Here is a 15,498-nt window from a genome sequence, read left to right on the forward strand (position 1 = left end):
ACGCTGTGCTATTTTTGCAACTTCTTATGAGTCTAAAATTACTTCAAATTAAAAAACTAAAATAAAATTATGGGCAGAATCCAGGAGTGCCAAAAGATTAAGGGGACTCCTGGCAAGCTGTCAACATATCAAGACATCAGGGCCAGGTGTGGGGAGCCATGGTGGGGGGAGAACCTCCCCATGAGGGCACGGAGGAAGTCAAGTCCTGAGGGACAGATAGGACTTGGTCAAGGTCAGGGGAAGAAAGCAAGGCTCAAGGCAGGGGCCGCACCAGCTGGGGAGACTGCTATGCCCCGGTCCCTCTCCAAAGGGTGCCCTCTCCCTGAACCAGGCTGTCTGGAGTCAACACCAAACTCAAGTGAACAGCCACATGCTCATCTTTGGGATTTCACGGACTATTTCAGTCTTGTTTTCACGAGTGTGGTTTCGGCTGCCCACCCAAGACTTCTCCCATCAAGCATGTGCTTACATAAAAATAACTTCTGCTCACAAGCTCACAGAAAGGATGGGGGTTTTGCTTCTCACTAGCCCTACCTTTTGAAACCACAGCAGCTGCAGGCCAGCCCAGCATGGGACAAGGGTTCTTCACCCAGAGATGAGAGACAGTGAGAAAGCGAAGCTGTAAAGGAGCTTCCCCAGCGGGCTTCCTTGGTGACTCAAATGGTAAAGAATCTGCCTGCAAAGTGGGAGGCTCATGTTCGATCCCTGAGTCGGAAAGATCCCCTGGAGAAGGGAATGGCTACCCACTCCAGGTCTTGCCTGGAAAATCCCATGGACAGAAGATCCTGGTGAGCTACAGTCCGTGGGGTTGTAAAGAGTCAGACATGCATGACTGAACGACTAACACGTTCAGAGGGAAATGAAAGAACACTTCATTCAACCCGAGTGTGCTATAAACCAAGTTCCCTGACTTGCTCTCCCAGACCGACCCAATCCCATCCCATCAACTGATCCCCTCCTGGGATCTTGGCACTGGCTGTTCCCTCTGCCTGGGATGCCCTTTCTGAGCTATAGACCGTGGTGCCTTCTTGTCGTTCAAGAATCAGCTTAAACGTCACCTTTCTGAAAAGGCCTTCTCCAATCACCCAGTCACCCCCTAACATGTGGCACTTATTATTGTCTGTTCTCTGATATTTATGAACCTGTCTATGAGATGGACCCTGTTTGTCAAGTCACTGCTAGAGTCTCAGCTCTTAGCGCTAGGCACACAGTAGGTCCTCCATCACTGGATGGTGACTCTTAAAGGGGGGGCAGAGCCTGAGTCAGAAGAGTTGAAGATGAAGGGTCAGGCTCCCAAATGGTTTTCCTGAGCCAAGCTGCAGGATCAAGGGGCGATTCAGCGTACTTTTGCCTTTCCTCCTTTCAGCCACTTGTCCGTCCAGCCAACCGTTCTTTCCCATGGCCTGCGTCCTGGGGATATAACCTTGAATAAGACACACCTCCTATCCTAAAGGGACAAATAACCTTCTGATGGCAGAGACGGAACGGAGGTAATTCCTGCAGCGACATGCTAAAGGCCAAAGGTGACTCCTGGGCCTCTGGCTGGGCCCCTGTGGAGATGAGGGCCATTCATGCAGAAAAGAAAACCAGAGCTAACATCCCACGGAAGCTGCAGTGATAGAACATGTATGCTAGCTACATCCAGGGAATCCAATAAAAAAAACCCAAAGAAAGTCACAGTCAAGGACAGACGGAGGAAAAAGAGGCTTGCTCCTGAGATCTCTGCAGATTACTGGCCCCCATTTTCGCCACAGAAGAACTGGAAATCCTTCTCAGAAGAACAGCTGTGATCACTACTACGTTCCATCTTAAAGAGCTTAACGCTCGCACCCACGTGCAAACATGAGCACCCACGTGCACACACGAGCGCACACACGAGCATACACATACACAGACGCCCAGGGCCCACTCCTGAAAAGCTCACGCAGAACTGGAATATGCGTTTTCTTTTAAAAAGCCCCATAGGGCTTTAGATTTAGAACCTGCATTTAGAACCAACAAGCTTCCGGCAAAGTTCCCTCTGAATGTAGTTATAGAGGTGCATTGCGGTGTCAACATTAACAGCATGAACTGGATCCAGAGGATCTCAACAGGTGAGCCTTCCTAAGCGCCGAGAACATTCCAGTCACAATACAAAAGCTAGCCTGGGGACTCGGCTCAAGACCCGGGAATGCACCCCCAGCCACTGCAGCACCCCTGCCCGGGAGAGCTGCCGGCTAGCCCTGTGCGTTTCCTTCCTTGTTGTGGCCCAGCCTCTTTAAAAATCAACTTCATAATGTACCCTGGAGTCACAAGCACAGCCCCGTGTTCATGGGCTCAGCCAGATCAGATAAAATTTCATTCTCTGAATTGGTTCTTAATTTAATCACTCCCCGGATAAGCGCTGGCCTCCCGCTGCTGCAGGGGAAGAACTCAGGAAGCACTGGCGCCACAAGCCACAGGCTGCAGCTCTCGCTTGGCAGCAGCTCTCGCTTGGCAGCGGGTGGAGGGTGAGCTGTTGCGGGGCCTCTGCAGGTCAGAGGGTGTTAGGACAGCGGGCAAGGGCCAGGTGGTCACCGTCTGTCCGCCCAACCAGCCTGCGTTTACCATCCCCAGCCAATCAAGAGGGTGACCTGCCGCTTAGTAAAAGGGCTCAGGGAGAATGTTGAGGGTAACTGAATCGACTCTGAAAACCGAGATTCAATCCTGACTCTGTGTGGCCTCTCTGAGCCTCAGTTTCTCCATCTGCAAAATGGGGCAGAACTATGTTCCCCTGAAGGCCTTTGCAAGCTCTAACATTCAGACAAATCAGGGGAAATCAGAACCTCATCTGAGAATCAGTCCTCCTTTAGGGCCAGGAGAAGAGCATATAAAAAAGTAAATGAATTATGGAAAACAAGTAAAGATGGCTCAAAAAATTTAATTCTAGAAATGGAAACATGTCCACACAAAGACTCGTAAATGAATGTTTATAGCAGCATTATCCCTAAGAGCCAAAAAGTGGAACCACTCTATCAACAGATGAATGGATAAATGTAGCCTATTCATACAATGGAATATCATGTGGCCATATAAAGGAATGAAGTACTGATATAAGCCACCATATAGATGAACCAAGAAACATGATGCTAAGTGAAAGAAACCAGATACACAAAAAAACCATATCCTATGTGATTCCATTCATCTTAGGTCCAGAATAAAGAAATTAACAGAGATAAAGTAGATTCTTGGTTGCTTAGGGTGGGGGAGGTGAATAGGGAGATAGGGGGCTAACAGCTAATAGGTACATGGTTTCCTTTTAATATGAGGACTTGCTCTAAAAGAAAACATGGTTCTGGTTGCGCACATCTGTGAATCTACTAAAAACTACTGAAATGTATGGTTTAAATGGCAAATTTTATGTCATGTGAATTACATCTCATTAAAGCTGTTTTATAAAAAGGATAGGTTGAATAGACAAAAAAAATCTGTTGCATGATTTTGAAAAATAAATCAGATGAGAACATTGTAAAGTAAATATATATAACATAAATACACACACACACATATACACACACACATTCTCCCTAAACAGTTCCACGGCTTCATAACTGATCCAAAGATACATAAACCACACACACACAAAAACTGCTGACTTGAAAGTGGGCAGGCTTGCATTTTTTTATTGATTTATTTCAGTTTTAACAGCCAAAAGCAAATTTATTTTCTACCATTGAAATGGCAACTGAGGTTTCATCTACTCTTTAATACATCAGTTTTATTCTCAGAACCAAATTGTGAACAATGCGAAAGCTGCGTGGATTCTCAACAGCCAACCGGTGAGCAAAGGATTTTTTTTCTTTTTGCCTGGAAGCTATTTCCAATGAAGAGGCCACATTTGCTAAGCTCCCTCTTCCCTTTTGTGTATCTTTCTAATTTCTCACAGAAACTGCTACGGAACAAGTATAAATAGCTTTCAAAGTTAGGGCGACACAGATGTCAGGCTGATCCCAATTCCATTATTCTGAGTGTTCTTTCATCCTCTCATTTAGCGCTCCTAACAACTTTCTTCAGCAAATTCAACATGTCCTAAAAGCAGCTATTTCCTCTGACTTTCAAAACAGCGCGGGTGGATTACTGGTCTGATATGGGGTTGGCTGGGGCCTTTCTGGAACTATTACCGTGACCGAGAACTGTGGGAGAATAAGGGAAGGTCACAACATGTGGGTCCGGCTACAGCTGACCACAGAAAGGGCAACTGTGAGTGTCCCACAGTTAAGAACATCCAGGTAAGCAGGAAGATGGTCCTCTCTAAGGACTCACCATTTCTAAGCCCAGAGGGTATTTCTTTCAGATAATACTGATGGGTCAAAGTAAGAGGCAACCAGGAGAAGTTGAGTGCTTAACCCTGGATGGTGCACGGGGCATGGTTAGGTTGATGACTTGGCTCGCCACGCCCCTCCCCTCAGATCAACACCCTGTTTTACTTCCTCCCCTGAGTGGGCCTTGGCATCCTGGGACCCCGAGCAGAGAGATGCTTGAAGGTCCTACAGCCAGGACACCAGGCCCCGTACGAGACCGAGAAGGATTCCTTCCATTTCAGCTGAGTCCTGGTCCTAAAGCAACAGCACACGGGGGGAGAGATGGAGCTGGCCCCCACCCCACAGAAGGGCCCTGGGCAGTCTGGGATGCCAGGCAAAGGAGATGCTGGTACCAGAAAACCAGAGGCCAAAGCAGGGGGACCCCCCGTCCTGCCAAGATCCCCTTGAATCCCCACTCAGTTGTCCTTCATCACCTTGTGATGATAGGGGGGTTTCCAGGTGGGGGACAGCCTGGATTCAGAGCTCACTTATAGACCAGGTCAGCCCGCTCCCACCGACCAGACCACCCTCTGTATTTGTTGAGAAACTGGAGAAAGGCTTTCCAGCGAGGGCTGCCCCCTCGAGAATAACCCTGCTCCCTCCAACACAGACACACACACACATACACACACACACACACACACACACACACACACAATGCCAGGAGCAGAGGCCCCGGCCCAGCCTGACTGTAGCCGCCAGTCTCTCATTCCAAAGAAGAGGGCAGAGAGCGAATAGGTGCTGACATCCTGTCTCCAGCAAACATCTGACAAGTCTGCGCTGTTCATCATGGAAAATTAAAAAGCTAAACGGCCCCAAGAATCTGCCGGAGGATGACATCCGATGGAGGCCCTCAACCTTGAACCTGAAACGAGACCACAGAAAGAGAACCACCGATCCTGAATTCTTCTCCACATCTTCTTAAAGCAACAGTGATTCTGAAATCGAGTGTCTGGTTACGCGACCCAGAGACGAGCCAGCTGCAGCCGACTCCCACCTGGATGTCCAGGAAACTGAAGGCAGGGAAGCCGGCTGGTCCCACGGAACCTGGGCCAAAACTTCACCCTGCCCAGGGTGGCTGCAACTTAACAGATGGCATGATCACAAGTGTCTACTGGGAAACCCCACTGACTGGCCCAGTTCCCCGGGGCCACCCGCTTTCTTGTAATCCTGGAGATCCCTGACGTGCACAAAGCAAATGCAGCTCTGCGTGTGTACATTTGGAAGGCTCTTTATATAAACAGGTTCACGAATCAGAGGGAACAATCCTCTGTAGACCAATAGTCTGATTTTCGGTTTGGAAATTATGGTCTCTATAAATACACTCCAGGACATACTTTATATTTTTAATGCAAATATTTACATTCCAAACAAAGGAGCATGGAACTTAATGACAAGCAATTTATACCGGCTATAAGGAACACTAACAGCTCCCACATTTCTTGCCTGAGTTAATGGCTCCTGCTTCTATTCCTGAGATACAAATTTCCATAGTATTTTTCCCCAAGACTCTCAAGCCACACAAAAAGGCTGTGGTTACTACCTTTTAATAGCCCAAAACCTAATGTCAGGAAAGCCCAGTTTAGTACATTAGGCTCTTGACTCCTTCTGAAATTTACTGATAAGTACTAACTCTCCTGCACCATGCTACCAGATTGGGGTAACTTTTCCATCTTCTTTGGGTGTACATTCAGAGGCCCACATGAAATCCATCACAGCCCTTTCTCCAGGACAAGCTGGTTCTTGATGTGTTAATTCAACAAACGACAGTCTCTCGCGACTGACCGGACCCCCAGACAGCCTCTCACCCTTGAGAGGCTCACCAGGCCCGGGTGAGTGGACCACACCCAGGAATACTAGAAAGATCATGGTAAAAAGGAGGATGGGGTCAAGGTCAAGTTCAGTAGAGGATCCCTGCAGATACTCAGAGGAGAACGGTGACATCTGGATGGAAGGATGTGGAAAGATGGTTAATCATTACTCACAAAACTTCCAGAAGACAATGATGAGATGGGGGCAGGGGGCTGGACGAAGGTTCAGGGGGAAATCAAGAGCAGGGGACCAAGAGGAGGCAGAAGAGTCTCACACTCAGGCTACCAGGCAGTCAGTCTACCAGTGGTTCTGCCCCTCCTTGTAAATTACCCTTGTGTTACAGTTAGAATGCAGCCTTGAGGTCAAAGGCTGATCATTCCCTCAATCTGACTCATCACTGCCATGCTCTGCAGATAGCAACACAGTTGACAGGCTTACCTCCTAGCCTCGATGTCCTTAGCGACTGCATGTCTAATGCTGTCCTTATCAACTCTGCACCTAACAGGTGCCACGTGTGAGACCCCCCCATGGGTCAGGCCCTGGGCTCAGCACTTATCATTTGCTCTGGGTGGGTGGAGGGGTCAGGGGAGGTGGGGGGCCCGGGGGGACTCCAAATGTTTCCTTCCTCCTGGAGACAGTGCTGCCTGTGTACCACGACTGTGTCTCCACCTGGTGAGGTCCACACCATCCCAGCAGCGTGCAAGGAAGAGCCTGGCCTCATCTCTTCCCACACAGAGTCAGCACTGCCCCCTGCTGGCTGCCCCGGGTTGGAGGGGTTGGGCAGTTGCGGCTGCCCCGGAAGAGGCTGCCGCAGCGGAACAGACTGCCGCTTTCCGACTGGCCTGCAACTCAGGGGAGGTCAGTGGGCCTCACTGCCCGCTTCTCACTTCAGATATGCGATGCCCACATGCCCACTGGTTCAATCACATTCTCCAAGATCCACTTCAGTTGGGACCAAATACTGCATTTCTGTCTTTATGCATCTTTCTCCTCCCCTCTCTCCACTGGTTCAGAACTTGGCCAGGAAAGAGGGGTTTAATTTGGGGGGCTCCCTTGAACCCTAATTTGTACTGTGAAAAGAAAGTGAAAGTCACTCAGTCGTGTCCCACTCTTTGGGACCTCATGGAGCAGTCAGTCTCCAGGCCAGAATATGGGAGTGGGTAGACTTTCCCTTCTGCAGGGGATCTTCCCAACCCAGGAATCAAACCCAGGTCTCCCGCACTGCAGATGCATTCTTTACCAGCTGAGCCACTAGGGAAACCCAAGAATACTGGAGTGGATAGCCTATCCCTTCTCCAGTGGATCTTCCCGACCCAGGAATCGAACCGGGGTCTCCCACAATGCAGGCAAATTCTTTACCGATTGAGCTATCAGGGAAGCCCGTTTGTACTACTGGTACCCAAACTATGCTACAAAAACAAGATAGAGATCATCAACCCTACTTTACAGATAAGGAAACTGAGGACCAAGCAGATGTAACCACTGGCCCAGGGACACAATAATGGAACAAAGAAACACAGGAGAGACTCAAGCCCAGGTCCACATGGTGTCCAGGCTCACCCCACCACCTAGGCTGCCTCTCCAAGGGGATAAGGGATTCAACACTCGGGTTAAATGCACATCCGCGTGGTGGGCACCAAACCTTTGGTGGATTGGAAAATGAAGGTGCTGGTCAGACTTGCCTCATTCAGCCCAAATCAGCTAACACATGTCACAAAGCGGAGACACAGCAGTCGAGACCCCTTTCAACAAGGAGTGAGACAATAACACAGCTTTACAGGCCTCTCAGACTCTGAAACACACCTTCCAACCTCACAGCAAATGTGCTATGGGCCCCCGGCCCCCTCAGGGCAAGCAGAGCAGGTCAGAACTTCCCCGAGATCCAGGGCTACCCTGGGAGGAAGGGACCCGCCATCTATCGAGGCCTCTCCCACTCTGAGGTCACACCAATATCTTCTCAATCACAGGGAGCAAAAAGGGTCAGCAGGCACATATTCCATTTCAGGAGAAGATGTAAAACCACCAGGTTCTTGCCTGTCATAGGGAAAAATAATTGCATCTGCCCAGGTGGTGAAGGACAGGGAAGCCTGGCATGCTACAGTCCATGGGGTCGAAAAGAGTGGGACACTGAGCATCTGAACAGCAAGGTGGCGCTAGTGAGTAAAGAACCAGCCTGCCAACGCAGGAGACGTAAGAGACATGGGTTCAATCCCTGGGTCAGGAAGATCTGCTGGAGGAGGGCATGGCAACCCACTCCAGTACTCTTGCCTGGAGAACCCCTTGGACAGAGGAGCCTGGTGGGCTACAGTCCATGGGGTCACAAAGAATCAGACACCAGTGAGGTGACTGAGCACAGTACAGCCCTGTAATCTACTTATGTGCCCGTGTTGGGGTATTTTCCAGGCACCTGGATGACGAGGCGGCCTGTCTCAATATTTTTATCACAAGCACAGTTCTGGAAAGCATCCAGATTTCCATTATAATGACACTCTCTGCTTTTGAGGATCTGCCAGCCTTTCTTGCTTCAGAGACCTGGAAGGCCTGGACCTGGACAAATTCTAGAAATGTAGCATGGGTGTCAGGACGAGCCTGCCCGGGCAAGAAGGCCCCCGCACATCCACTCAGAACTCTCTGAAGCTTGGAGTGGGGCTCAGGAATGCAACATTCGAAAGCCGGCCTCCCCAGCACATCCCCTGATCTGCCCCCAGCTTAATCACCACTACACAGAGGCACAGCCAAACCACCCGGCTGCCTGTCCACGGCGTCCGCTGGAAGCATCTCAGAGGGCGGCTGTGGATGTAGCCCTCTCTTTGCCGGGAGAGATGAAGCAATCAGCCTGACTAGAGGCCAAGGCGTCCTGGGGTGTCAGAGAAGCTCTCTGAGGTAGAATATGCTAGGAGTCATGCTCCCCTCCTCCACCAGGAAACATACACAGCTACATTAAAAAAAAAAAAAAAAAAAACACTGGGCAAGTAATTTCAGGGAGCTCAGAGACATTCTCCCATCCCCAGTAATGAGCTCTAGAGCTGATGTATATTAAGCACTTACTGTATGCTAGGCACCACTCCAAGCAGGTATTAAGTGTTCTGTGCAGGACTTCCCTGGTGGTTCAGACGGTAAAGAACCCACCTGCAATGCAGGAGACTCAGGAGACCCGGGTCAGTCCCTGGGTGGGGAAGATCCCCTGGGGAAGGGAATGGCAACCCACTCCAGATTCTCGCCCGGAGAATCTCTTGGACAGGGGAGCCCGGCGGGCTACAGTCCATGGGGTCGCAAAGAGCAGGACACAACAGAGCAAATAGCACCTGGCTCAGCTCTCAGGCCAGGGGTGAAGTGGCCTCAGGCCACTCCAATCTCAGAGCCGCGCTAACCTAGCAACTGCTGCACCCTGGGCAGTGTTACGTAATCTGACTCATGCCAAGTTCTGCCTGGCCCACTACTCGAAGCTCTGCCTCGTGGCCCCCACGCACCTGGCCCTGGGCTTGCACCTGGAGGAAGACATAAATGCCGCATAAGGCTGACGCTGATGAAACAGGCTGCTCGCGTTTCCTCCACATCCCTTTCGAAATCAACAGAGACCGAGAACCTGCTTTCCTCTGCCACACCCCCACCCCACTTGCTGACTCATCACCGCCTTCCCCTTTGAGAGCCATGGCTGCTTTCCCCACCCCGACCCTGTGTCTCTCCTGCCTCCACTGCCATTCTGTGATCCGACCTCCTGCACATCCGGAGGGCTAAATGATTAGGCCCTGTGGTCTCCAACAGCCTCCCCACCCTCTGATTGAGACAAAGGGAGACCTGTGCAAGCTGGGAACTGGTAGGGACCCAGCAAAGGACGGCTGTTAGGACCAAATGTCTTCCTCCCCAAAGCCCGTACTTAAAAATATTCTGTATTGGCCTGAATGAACACAGACCCTTTACTTTTCTTCCTAGATGTGGACACTGGATACACACACTAGATAACAGCCACTGCTGCGCTTCATTTCACGCCATGAAGACCCAGGTCTACACATCAATCATCCCGTCCTAGCACTTCGTTTTAACGGAGGAGCCTCTCAGGAAGGAAATCAGACCCCAGCACCTGAGAACAATAAAGAAACACCCTGTGCAAGTCAAAACAGTCCCCCAATACGTCGTCCGCTAAGTGAGAAGACAGGCTCTGAATCCGCAGCAAAGCAGCGCAGTTAGGGCGGAAGTCAGCCACCGTCCCGAGTAGCCCCACTTTCCTCACCAGCTGATGACTGAGAGCACCACTTCTACATCACGTGCTGCTCAAGAGATGCCTGGTGACGGAATGCTCACACAACGACGCTCCCAGGCCAGCTACGTTTCTAAATAGTTTCTGCTTTTATTCATAGATCAAGGAAACTCGTCTCTCATAAAAACAGGTTCCAAACAGTGCCTCTCTAATCCTGGAACTGCTGACGCCTGGGGACCAGGACAGGGTCTGGATCTGGGGGGCAGGAAGCAAAAGCTGCCCAGCACAGGGGGTGTCCACTCATCTGGGAGATTCCAAGAGGCTCTAGCCTGGCAGGGTGGGATGTAAGAGCCAGCCCAGTAGCCGGAGCATTGGAGACCTGGGCTGATGTTTCACTTCTGGGCTCCGTGACTTGAGACTCAGTGCTCCGCGCCTCAACTCCCACATCGGTAAGAAAAGACTCCCAGGCCACCCACCCCTCACTGGCCTTTTTCCTGGCCTTACTCTCCCAGTTGTTAATGCAGCTCACTGCTCAACTATCTACCCGGCACAGAAATTTTTGCCTGCTCCCTTCCTGGAAGAGCAGGAACTCTGTCTTCTCCCTGTATCGATGTATACTGTTGAATAATGAAATGATATGAAAAGTTTTATGCAGAGTGCCTCTTTCCATATGGCAAGTGAAAGTGTTAGTCCCTCAGTCGTGTCTAACTCTTTGTGACCCCGTGGTCTGAAGTCCACCAAGCTCCTCTGTCCATGGAATTCTCCACACAAGAATACTGGAGTGGGTTGCCATTTCCTTCTCCAAGGGATCTTCCTGACCCATGGATCAAACCCAGGTCTCCTTCATTGCAGGCAAATTCTTTACCAACTGAGACAGGTGTTCATTAGACAGCTATTGAATGGATGCGTGACACACAGCACACGAAGGCTGGCACTTGGCCACAGGCACAGAGGGCGTCCGTCATTCTAGTCCCTTGGCCTGGGGCTGTGGTCTCCATATCCTTATCACGTGTCACACTTCTCTGATGGTGGGACACCCTTTCCAATACGCAAACTCAGGACCAGATGTCAAGCTTCAGACTTCTTGGCAGAGCACCCACTCCCAACCGTCTCCTTTCCCTGTAGAATTTGAGCCCACACTTAAATGTTCAAGCTTGAGAATTCCCTTGAAAATTAACAAGACTTGTCAAGTCAATTTTTCTCCCAGCTAGGTAGAGCTGAGTCAAAGCTGCCCTCTTGGGTAGGGCATGTGATCACCTGCTCAGGGCAGCCCCGGAGTCTCCCCAGCTCTCCCCATCCCCTGGAGCTAGCAGGGATTCACCTGGATGCCAGTGCGCCCGGCAACCTCCAGCCAGGTCCTAGGTGGCCTTGGACACCCACAGTCTAATCACAGCCCAGCTCTAACCTGAAGCACCCACCAGCACAGGTTCCAAGAGCCTGGGGTTCCTGTGGACCAGATGGTTAACTTGGGGCTTCTCTTCTGCGCCTTCTCCAGATACCAAATAAGCAAAGTCCACTTCCCAACCTCACCCAAACTTTCCTGCAAACACTGCCTCTTCCACACACTGGGATTAATCTTCTCTTCTTCGGGCCAGTGGAAAAACCAAACACCTCCCTTCTCCCGGCCACAGGCAACAGCAACAGAAACGAAGGAAAGTGCAGACACAGAGACCTCACAGCAGCCACTGTGACAGGGCTGGGACCTCTGGCCATCTGATCGTCAAAGAAAGCAAGGCAGGCAGGGGATCCACTCTGCACAAATCAGCCTCTCCATCCTGCCTCCGAACACAAGGTCCTGGATGAATCAACCCTGCTCGCTGCAGTCATCCAAACACCCAAGAACACAAAAACACTGCTGAATTTCCCTCCAAGGGCCAGGGAGCTGGACCTGGAAGGGGGAGAAGAGCCCCCTGCAGCTCCACTTCTGACTCACTTGTGCACCTATGCACCAAGAGAGCCTGGCAAGCTGCTTCACCTGCTGGCTCAGTTCCCCACCCCCCACCCCCCACCAGCAGGAGGCAGGACATTCTCCTGCCAATCTTTCAGGAGCGTTAGAGAGAAAAACCTATTTGATTAAAAACTACCTAGCAGCAGCAGTTAAAAGGCATTTTATTCCCATGCTATTTTAAACAAAATCATGTATGATTTGTATGCTAAGACATCCGGATTCAACATACTGTTGGTAAAATTAACAAGAACCATGTTCTGGAAGGGAGGGCTCCTGATTTTGCACCACTGGGGGAAGGGGAGTAGGAAAGTTGGGCGTGGAAAATGTTGTGTGTTGAGGAGGGCAGTTCTAGACGAACTTGGGGCAAATCTCCAGGCCTCAGTTTTCCCCCGGGTGCCTCAGGAGGTGCGCCCCCGGACTGCCCTTCTGCTCCATCACCTGGTGGATGTCCTTCTAGAACCGCAGCTGATAAGAATTGGGGCCCTGCAAACCCCTCGGCTCAGCCTCACAAGACAGCGCGCCACATCCCTCCGCGGGGCGACCTGGGGCTTCCTTGAGATATAACTTCATTCCCCCAAACTCCGTGCCATCAACTCACCCAACGTGAATGCAGCAAGGGCCTCGGGGAATGGGAAAACGGGGCCGGAGACGGGGAAGCTGGGCTCAGCCCCAGGCTTTATTGCCTCTTTCTCGAACCTCCCTACTCCAGGCGCGGACGTCCAGCTGCCAACAGCCAGCCCCCGAACCTCAGCCTTCAGTCTGTACCCGCCGCTCCAGCCCCCGCGGGCCGACCCCGGCTGCAGGGCGGACGGGCAACGTGGGGCCAGGACCGCGACGGGGCGGTCAAGCAGCCGCGCCCAGGACCCTGGCGGCTCTGAATCCTAAACACACACGCACACACACGCGCGCACGCCGGCCAATCCGTTCGCCCGGAGGAGTCGGAAGGCGCTTCCACAGCGCTTCATTCATTCTCCCAAAGGCGAGGTTCGCTTCTCCCGGGCGCCTCCATCCTGCGATCTTAGGAGGACTCCAAGTGGGCCACCTGCGCCACGACCCGTCCCCCATCAGCCCACGGCCGCCGAGTCCTCTCCACCCGCACCTATAACCCAACAGACTCGCGCTCCATCCCGATCGGCGGCGTCGCCCCCTCGCCGGGGCTGATGCCACCCCGGCTCCCCGCAGCTCCGCCGCCCCGCAGCCCCCGCCGCCCCGCCGCGCCGCTCGGTTCAGACCTGCAGCGTTCGGCTCGCCGTGCCCAGGCCGGCTGGGGACGCCGCCGCTGCCGCCACCGCCGGGAAGCCTCGGCTCCTCCCAAGTCACACCGCCTCCGGAGCTGCGGCGAGGCGCTGGGAGGGGACAGGGGGCGGAGGGCCCGGAGGAAGAAGGCGGGGAGCAAAAGTTCAGGCAGCTCCGGGCCTCGCCGCGCCCCCGTCTCCTCCCAGGCCCGCCCACGAGGTCCCCCTCCCGGAACCCGGTCCCACGGGCTTCCGCGCCTGGGATCCTCCACCCCACGCCTCGCCGCCCGGAGCGGCTGCGGGATTGGAGCCGGGGCAGGAAGGTGGCCCCGAACCCGAGTCGGGGAGAGAGTGGCTGATAGCAAACACACCAACGTGCCCCGGGCCGCACCAGGAAACTTCCCCGAAGTGCGACGGGGAGCGGAGCGCGTGGCTGGGGAATCCCCACCCCCACCTTCACCCCATGCGCGCTCCTAGGGAGAAAGCACCGATCCGTCGGTCAGTCGGTCCTCCGCCTGCAGAGCGCGCCCCCCGCACCCCCATTCCGACTCCTGGGGCCGTTCTCCTGGACAGCCGGCCTGTGCGTGCCCAGAGGCAGCTGTTCGCAGCGCCACCACCCTTTCGCCGAGTCCCCGGTCCCCGAGCTCCGATCGCATTCTCCCTAGCGGGAGAGGGGGGCGTGCGAGCCCTTGGCGCCGCCGCCGCCGCCTCCGAGCAGCCCTTCCCGCGGGGTCCCCGGCGCGCGGGGCGCCCAGAGCGCGGCCGGGATCAGCGGCGAGGGGACGCCCTCCGCTGGAGACCGCGATTGCCTCGGTGAGGCTGGGTCGAGGGTCGCGGGGCCCAAACCTGCCTCGGCTCTGCGCGCGCTCGCAAGTTCATTGTCTGCCTGGGCCGTTGTCGCCGCCGCCGCCGCCGCCGCCGCCGCGCGGGGAGCGCCGCGGGGAGTGAGGCTGCGCGCAGCCTCCTCCGGCCCGGACTCCCTACGCCCAGCCCGGGCCGACCCCGGCGCTGCCCGGCCGGAACGCGGAGGGGCGCCGGAGCTCGGGGCCAGACACCCACCCGCCGCCTGTGGCCGCCCCCGCGCCGCGCCTGGCACCCAACTTGTACCTGAGAAGCGGGAGTCCAGCCTGGGGGCGGCGGGGGCAGCCCAGCCTCTGCGGCTCCGGCTCCGCGGGAGCGCGCCTAGCCCCGCGCCCGGAGCCCGGCATGCGGGGCGCGTCAACCTGACTCCCAGAGCGCAGGGAGGAAAAGTTTTGGGAGTGACGTGAGGATGGCGAATAAAACAACCGGAGAGAACCCGCCCCCCCCGCCCCCCCCGCCGCCCCGCCGCCCCATGTCGCGCGGACACACATCAGCTTGGGTCTGGAATGTGAGACCAAGGCGTGCGCGCCGAGCGGTGGGTTTGGTTCCCGCCCCCTCCCGTTCCAAGTCAACACGAAATGTGAGCTGCGGTGATTCCGAATAGAAAGCAAACCGAAACCCCTGAAGTCTGCCAGTGACACCCTGCCAGAGACATTTTTTTTAACGAACTTGGTGGTCTGGAGCAGCCCGTGCATTGATATTCAAGGCCACGGCGCTGGTGGGTTCTGCGCCCTCTGTTGTATTTTTGGATCTGGAGACCGCTCTCCCGGGCTCTTCGGCCCAGCCTGCTTGATTTCATGGAGAAGGAAGGTTCAGCGGGACCCCGAGCCCGGCCGCAGTGGCCCCGGGCGCGGCTGCTCCAGGAAACCACCGGGCTGCCCGAGGTCAAGGAAGTGGCGCACCCGTGGTCGACCTGGAGACTCTCCACCGAAGATAAACCAGTTGAAGAAAACACTGAATTCGGAAAGACTCAAGCCCAGCCACTCAGAAAACAGGTCTAAAGGACAGGGAAAAAAAAAAAAAAATCCTTGTCTTCGGTCACATAGCCTTTTGCCGGCCGAGTCCCCTTGACCACAGTCCAGCATCTTGTCCTAGGAGCGACCAGAAGTGGAGCTGAAAATTCTC

The 15,498-nt window shown here is 53.9% G+C and overlaps 1 protein-coding gene across 2 annotated transcripts in view; it reads right to left on the reverse strand.

The window, feature by feature from the left end:
- The window catches only part of CHST15 (carbohydrate sulfotransferase 15), an 80,497-nt gene extending 65,751 nt beyond the window's left edge, over positions 1–14,746 (reverse strand). Inside the window, exon 1 of one of the 2 annotated variants that reach the window (XM_052660846.1) lies at positions 14,620–14,746. The gene's annotated coding sequence lies outside the window, so the exon portion shown is untranslated. Of the gene's footprint in view, positions 1–13,509; positions 13,565–14,619 lie in introns of those variants that run through there. The other variant, XM_052660847.1, reaches the window with a different exon arrangement.
- Between the last annotated feature and the right edge of the window lie 752 nt (positions 14,747–15,498).

Source organism: Budorcas taxicolor, chromosome 23 (genome assembly GCF_023091745.1).
Source record: "Budorcas taxicolor isolate Tak-1 chromosome 23, Takin1.1, whole genome shotgun sequence".
NCBI classification, from domain to species: domain Eukaryota; kingdom Metazoa; phylum Chordata; class Mammalia; order Artiodactyla; family Bovidae; genus Budorcas; species Budorcas taxicolor.